Source organism: Paroedura picta, chromosome 5 (genome assembly GCF_049243985.1).
Source record: "Paroedura picta isolate Pp20150507F chromosome 5, Ppicta_v3.0, whole genome shotgun sequence".
NCBI classification, from domain to species: domain Eukaryota; kingdom Metazoa; phylum Chordata; class Lepidosauria; order Squamata; family Gekkonidae; genus Paroedura; species Paroedura picta.
In genome coordinates, this window is record NC_135373.1 from 113,106,116 (window position 1) to 113,114,360 (window position 8,245).

The following is an 8,245-nucleotide window of genomic DNA, read 5'->3' on the forward strand; positions in this document are numbered from 1 at the left end:
AACCACAGTGATGGCAAACGCGTAACATCACTGTGGCCAAGGCCAGCAACAATGTGTGTGGGGGGGCAGCTATCAGGACCTTCAGGAGGGCCTACTGCTACTAGGACCACCACCTAGGACCAACTTACTAGCATCCCACCACATGCTCCATGCTGCATACTCTGCCCAGTGGCCTTGGGGAAAGGTCCTCAGGCAGCTGTGAGCGTGGACAGTGGGACTGCTCGTGAGCAGACAATGGAAGGACATGCATGTTGTCAGAAAGCAGGCAGGTGGGGAGGGAGGGAAGGAGGGCATGAGTGCCTGGTGGTGGGCAAAGGAGAGGGGCGGGTCCTGGGAACTCTTGGTCCAGCCCCCCCCCCTTCCATGAACCTGGAATCGGTGGCCTTGGCTGTGCCTCTGGTTTCACAAAAGTGACACTTGACTTTAAACCAGTGGTTCTCGACCTGGGGGTCGGGACCCCTTTGGGGATTGAATGACCCTTTCACAGGGGTCACAGCAGGGCAAGCAGTTTTGCCAGGGGGGCACCATCCACACAACTGCCTTGTGGGGTGGATCGAGATGGAATGTTTGTCTGTCTGGAACAGCAGAAAAGAGCGAGATCGGCACGGTGGGGCAAGAGGCAGAACTGAACTGAGAAACCCCAGGAAAAAAAAAAGCCCCAATTTCTATACAATCATCATGAACAATGGATTTTCAGTTTCAGTCAGTTTCAGTTTAATTTCTGTGAAAGAACACTTGCCTAATTTTATGGCTGGAGGTCACCACAACATGAGGAACTGTATTAAAGGGTCGCGGGGCTAGGAAGGTTGAGAATCACTGCTTTAAACCTTTGTTTTGTAAAGTTTTGTGTGTTTGTTCTGTAGCATAGGAGTCATAAAGGGGTGAGGGAAAGGGGAGCTGGGCTTGCTTGTATGATCAGCCATGTTGGAAATCATGACCTCGGGGTTCTGATTTCAAAACAAATCCCAGTTTAACAGACTCACTGTGCCTCTGAATAGCCAATTGTTAGATTCGTTCACTAGATCAGAGGTAGTCAACCTGTGGTCCTCCAGATGTCCATGGACTACAATTCCCATGAGCCCCTGCCAGCAAATGCTGGCAGGGGCTCATGGGAATTGTAGTCCATGGACATCTGGAGGACCACAGGTTGACTACCCCTGCACTAGATGACAGCTGTAGAAAAAGCACTCTGGATGGGAGGGATTCTCCAGCCCTGCCGACAACATTGAGCAAAAGCACAGCTGAGCTAACCCTGTCCTAGTCTTGCTCGTACAACCTTGGAGTAAAACCTTGCATATCCACTTACACTGTTAGGACCACTGGTGGGAAGCGCTCACAAGCTTTCCTAGGCTTAATGGACCCAGTGAGCAGAGCTGCTCAAATTCTCAAAAGCTATTTATAATGGCAGCTGAAAACAATAGATAAAGGAAGAAAAGGGGGGGGGCTGCACCCAGCAACATGTTCAACGAAACGAAAAGGGAAAATAGTTGGGTGACTGATGATTTATCAGGTTTTTGGACCATGGATCACGACACCGTGATGAGGTTCTTCTATTGGGTGATGGTCTGCACCTCACGAAGGTGGGGGGAAATGTGTTTGCGAAGAGTCTTGTGGACCAGGTGAGGAGGGCTTTAAACTAAATCCAATAGTGGAGCAAGACGTTCATTTAAAGCCTAGTTCAATGAAGATAACTGTAGATGAAAATACTGCAGATTTTAAAGGAATGGCACATATGCAGGGAACTATTCATTTACAGGAAAGTTCAAAAACTAAATGCCTGGGTAATAAAGGATTACAATGTCTGTACACTAATGCGCAGAGTATGGGAAACAAGCAGGAAGAACTAAAGTCCTAATAAAGGAAGAGGACTATGATCTAATACGCATTACAGAAAACTGGTGGGATAACTTTCACAACGGGCATAATACGATTGAAGGTTACAACTTATTTAAAAGGGACAGACAAATAAGGGGGGAGAAGTAGCACTATATGTTAATATATATACTTGTGAGGAAATATATGTGTCTGAGCCTGAGAGTTCAGCTGAGAGTTTTTGGGTAAAAACAAAAAGGTAAAGGTATCCCCTGTGCAAGCACCGGGTCATGTCTGACCCTTGGGCTGACGCCCTTTAGCGTTTTCATGGCAGACTCAATACTGAGTGGTTTGCCAGTGCCTTCCCCAGTCATGACTGTTTACCCCCCAGCAAGCTGGGTACTCATTTAACTGACCTCGGGAGGATGGAAGGCTGAGTCAACCTTGAGCCAGCTGCTGGGATTGAACTCCCAGCCTCATGGGCAGAGCTTTCAGACTGCATGTCTGCTGCCTTGCCACTCTGCGCCACAAGAGGCTCTTTAAAAAAAAGGAGTAGGAAATAATAGTGGTATTATGGTGGGGGGTCTGCTATAGATCGCCAGACCATGCAGAGAACTTAGATGAGATATTCCTAGACCAGATTACAAAGTTCTCAGAAAGACGGGACCTAGTGGTCATGGGAGATTTAAATTACCCAGATATCTGTTGAAAGATATCAGCAGGTGGATTTCTCTATCCATTATTTTTTACAATTCTTGGAGAACAGGTGAAGTGCCAGAAGACTGGAGGCAGGCAAATGTTGACCCCATCAAAAAGGTGAAAAAGGAGGACCCGGGTAACTACCGACCCATCAGCTTTGACGTCTATAGCTGGCAAAATTTTAGAACAAATCATCATACAGTCGGTCCTTGAGCAGCTAGAGCGGATGACTGTAATTACTAAGAGTGAGGATGGGTTTCTCAAGAACAAGCCATGTCAGACTGACCTTATCTCTCTTTTTTTTTTTGAGAAAGTTACTACTCTGCTAAATGAGGGGAATGCTGTGGACATTGTTTACCTTGATTTCAGTAAGGCCTTTGATCAGGTTCCACATGGTATTCTTATTGGCAAGTTGGTAAAATGTGGTATGAATCCTACTACTGTTAGGTGGATCGAAAACTGGTTGACAGATTGCACCCCAAGGGTGCTTGTAAATGGTTTGTTGTCATCTTGGAGAGAAGTGACAAGTGAAGTGCCTCTGGGATCTGTCCTGGGCCTTGTGTTATTCAACATATCAAGAAACCCTGATTGAGAAAACCTGATCTACACAGTAGCAGAGAATATCAAATATATCAAGTATGGGGAAACTCAGTATTGCAAAATCTGATAGACCACAACTGGCTGGTTTGCTTATATTTCTCAATCTTCTTGCTATAGTAAGCTATTGGTTAGATACATAAGATCATGCAAGAAAGAAAAACATTCCACTGGTGTACATATTGTCAGAAATTTAGCCACTGTAACTTAAAGGGCAGCTTTCACACATGTTGGATGATGCATTTTCAATCCTGAATGAAACCAGATAATCCTGTTGCAAATGATTGCTAAAGTACATTATCCAATGTGTGTGAGGCAGAGAATTGTAATTTGAACTGAGCAGTGAAAATATTAAAGTCAGTACTGCAAGAAAAGGAATAAGAATGCTAAAGAGCACGTCATTCAACATCACGCATCATGCACCTGAAAAATGCAATTCAAAGGCTAACCAATAACAAAATAGACCTATTGTTCAGACGTGCATGCCAGAAACCTTGAATCTGTAACTGGGAAATGGACTGTATGATATTAAATGAGGGCATTGAGAAATTATCACTGGGATACAAAAAAGAGTCACTAGTATTGGTAATCTCTTTGCCCATTGGACTGAAAGGGAATTCTACAAGAGGAATTCAGCTTATGAGAACAGGAAATTGGTAGCAATCACCATTTTTCAGGTTGGTCTGATAGGAGGCTTGTCTTTTTGCTCTCTTTCCCCTTGGACATGAAACATGCTTGCCTGCATAACGTCAAAGACTGCTCAGAGCAAATCACTCACTCGGTACTGAGTCCGAATGGAATGCAGAAGGATATAAATGCAAAAATAAAATAAAATAAATAAATGTGTGAGTGTGAAAGTTGGGGAATGAAGAAATCTGAATGCGAGAAAGCCTTTGAAGTATAGTGTTGGAGGAGAGTTTTACAAATTTTTTCACAGTCAGAGTAGTTCAGCAGTGGAATAGGCTGCCTAAGGAGGTGGTGAGCTCCCCCTCACTGGCAGTCTTCAAGCAAAGGTTGGATACACACTTTTCTTGGATGCTTAGGGCTGATCCTGCGTAGAGCAGGGGGTTGGACTAGATGGCCTATATGGCCCCTTCCAACTCTATGATTCTATGATTCTATGATTCAAATATTGCATATGGCCAAAAAGGCAAATAAGTGGGTTCTAGATCAGGTCAAACCTGACCTCTCCCTAGAAGCTAAAATGACTAAACTGAAGCTATCGTCATTAGATCCATGGGTTCGGAGAGGCCGGGACACTGGGAGTTCATTTCAGCTCCTTTTTGTGTCCCCAGCATGAAGGTACAAGAACCAAAACTGACCCGAAACTGAACTAGAGAAGCCCACTAACATCCCCAACATATATTCAATGCGGCACAACAGAACTTCCTGCCAGTGTGCGTTGTTGGTCAGTTTCACTGGATCCAGCAATCAAACCACACATGGGGTGATTATAGAGCAGGGTCAAGAACCTGCCTGAACCTCAAGCTAGCTTGGCCCGAGGCAGAACTACAGACACAACAATCGTACTTTGGTCACGTTATGAGAAGGAGAAGACAATCATGCTCCGGGAAGTTGAAGGAAACAAGAAAGAGGAAGACCTAACAAGAGACTGGTCGATTTAAGTCAAGGTAGCCAGTTTGCAGGATCTGAGCAGACTGCTGCTAAAATAATGGCCAGCAAAAAGTCCATTGGCAATGGGTGTGTGTGTGTGAGAGTTGTGTATGAAATAAAATGGTTCCAAATGCAGAAATCCATCTCTTGCCTTCCACACAAGCCCACTGTGGGTACAATCTTCCAGGATTTGGGAGGAAAGCAGGTTTTGGGTGGGTGCTTTAGGATGGTTAGGGCTGATCCTGCGTTGAGCAGGGGATTGGACTAGATGGCCTGTATGGCCCCTTCCATCTCTATGATTCTATGATTCATTCTGCACACATTAGATAATGCACTTTCAGTGCACTTTGGATTATCCTGTTCTGCATAAGAAAATCCAGCTACAAAAGCATATTGAAAGTGCAATATCTAATGTGTGAGGAATGGGCCCTGGAGACAACCCAGAAGGTGAATAGGAACCAAGAGATGTTATGCAAAAGCCCAAATGGGGTGGGTGGGAGAACAAAGCCTCCATGTGAAAGCAAACCTAAAAGGGAAGGGGGCGAAATAATTCTGTTTTACTCTGTGTCCCACGTTGTGCTTATCTGTTTCTCAAACACGCTGGCCTAGGAACAATCATATTTTATGCTCTCCTTACATCAAGGGCACCCAGATGTGCTCAATCCACAAACAGAAAGGCATTGGCTTTGTTTTGCGTTTCAGACAAAGATAACATCGTCCACATGGCTCTCCCCGTATCGCCCAAGCTGTTTCTAATAGAGAGGCATTCTGGGGTCCACACCTAATGAGAAGAGGTTCCTTGTGATCTTGGTCCAAAACCAGATCAATCCACACGCAGCAAAGCCAGCAGCTGCTGGAGGGGAGATTAGCGCATCCCAGGTTCAATACGCTGGCATTGTCGGGCTAGTTACACGGCATACTTCAAACTGCTGCAGGGACCATTTGCAAGCAGGCCTTTCTGGCAGCTCTGCCCCCCTCTCTTTCTCTGTCCCCCATCCCAACTCCCCATGAAGGAACATCTGCTGCTGCTGTGGGAGAAGAAAACAGGGAACCTGCAGAACAGGGAGTGCACAGATGACGCACTCAGGGTGCCCAATCCCTGGAAAGAGAGAGGATGCCAGAGACCGTTCCTATTTAGGCTGGTTGAGTTACTCCTAATCTCCTAATGATAGCCCTCTTTAAGTATCTGAAAGGTTGTCACTTGGAGGAGGGCAGGATGCTGTTCCCGTTGGTTGCAGAGGAAAGGACGCGCAGTAATGGGTTTAAACTTCAAGTACAACGATATAGGCTAGATATCAGGAAAAAAATTTCACAGTCAGAGTAGTTCAGCAGTGGAATAGGCAGCCTAAGGAGGTGGTGAGCTCCCCCTCACTGGCAGTCTTCAAGCAAAGGTTGGATACACACTTTTCTTGGATGCTTTAGGATACTCTGGGCTGATCCTGCGTTGAGCAGGGGGTTGGACTAGATGGCCTGCATGGCCCCTTCCAACTCTATGGTTCTATGATTCTAGTCATATTTGCCTTTTCATTTCCATATCTGACACTTTAAAAGTCAAATGCAAATGAAGGTCAGGAATCGAGAGTCAGCGTGCTGTAGTGGTTACGAGCAACGTCCTCTAGTCTGGAGCCCCGGGGCTTGATTCTCCATTCCTCCTCATGCAGCCCGCCCTCTTAGGGCTGTTCTCATAGAGCAGTTCTCCCAGAGCTCCTCAACCCCACATACCTCACAGAGTGTCTGTTGCAGGAGAGGAAGGAAAGACAATCGTAAGCCGCTTTGAGAGCCAACTTAGTGGTTAAGAACGGCGGCTTGGAACCTGGCGAGTGAGGTTTGATTCCCTGCTCCTCCACATGCAGCAATCTGGGTGACCTTGGACTCATTATAGTCCTGATAGAGCTACTCTCACAGAGCAGTAACTTCAGAGCTCTCTCAGCCTCACCTCACTCACAGGCCGAGGCTTCTAATGGGACTCTGTTCATATGCCGAACACGTTTTATGCTATTACAGCAGGGGTAGACAAACTGCAGCCCTCCAGATGTCCATGGACTACAATTCCCAGAAGCCCCTGCCAGCGAATGCTGGCAGGGGCTTCTGGGTATTGTAGTCCATGGACATCTGGAGGGCCGCAGTTTGACTACCCCTGTATTACCGGATCAGATCCGCACAGATTGGAAATACTGGTTGGATTTATGAAGGTACATGACATGTGTAAGGGAGCGGGGAGTGGAAAGGCAAAGACAGGGGCCTCTATAAAACTGCAACACCATAACATGTGACTTTGTATGACCCACACTGGTTTGCAGATTTTCTTTTAAAGAACGTGCTTATCAGCCCTTTTTTCTTACCCCAAGATTCCACCATCTCCACTGTTACACAGTCTTAATTTGCTCTGTGGTAGCTTCTCCACCCTCTACTGTTTTAAAAGTCAAAAGGGTGGTTTCCACCTCGACTTGGTAAACTTATATTTGGTGGAATCGCTTCTCGGCCTTTTGGCTAAGATCAAGTGTAGAATCTATATTTGGTGGAAAAATATTAACTCTCCTATAACCTGTTGTTAGCAGCTGAAAATCTACCTGTGCAGCTGCATTATGCTTCAGTGTCCATGCAAATGCTTTTATGTGAATGAAACAAGAGGCACCCACCCATCCGTCCGTCTGAAAGATTCATAGTGCAAAATCCTATGGAGGGCAGCATCCAACAGCCCTGGGAAAGGAAGTAAATGCTGGGAAAGGACACATGAAGCCACGTACGTTTACAAAGCCTCCTGAAAGGACAAAACCTAAGGGCTGTGATCTGTCAAGGACCATAAAACATGGACAGGCCCTACAGACTGCCGGAAGAGTAGGCGTTTGGCTCTGGACTCTGGAGTGGTTACCAGTTGCTTGTGACCCAATTCATATCTGACCATTCTGGCTTCATGGCTCAGCCATGTTCTTTCCGCTTTCCCAAGGACATTTGGAAAATGCAAGCGTGGAAAAGCAGCGTTCCAGCCAGCAATGAAGGTTTTCCTTTTGTAGTATTTAAAACTTTTTTGCCACAACCTTGACGACCACTAGGGGGCAGTCCTTCCTTGCATTGTAAGGAAATCTCTCTCCCCCCCCTCATTTATCATTTTTCAAATTGTGTGCCAAACTGTTACAGCATGATTTTCTCTGTAATTAAAAAAAATACATGACTCACTAGCAAAGCTTCTAAGTCCCCCCAAAACTGAATCTTCTGAAGCGTGTATTTAATTCCACTGACCTTCCTAGCCCAGAAAATAAGGTTTTGGTTTTGTTATCTCAAAAACAGGGAAGGCGTGCTTATTCAAAAGTTCCAAGCATTATAATGAAAATGGACAGACCACGAGGAACTGAAGAGGCCGAAGTTGGTTACTTATTCCTTATTCATTCTTATTTGTGAATTCATTCAACTAACAATATTGAAAGGAGCCCTGATCCCCCAAAATAAGGTTTGGACTTTGGACCAGGGCAGGTTTATCCAAGTAGCACATGTTACAGGCCCCATGTTTCCAGGGGCCCCACAT

At 45.7% G+C, this 8,245-nt stretch overlaps 1 pseudogene; it reads left to right on the forward strand.

The window, feature by feature from the left end:
* Nucleotides 1-7,192: 7,192 nt before the first annotated feature.
* On the forward strand, nt 7,193-7,272 carry LOC143839182 (U2 spliceosomal RNA; annotated as a pseudogene).
* Nucleotides 7,273-8,245: the final 973 nt, after the last annotated feature.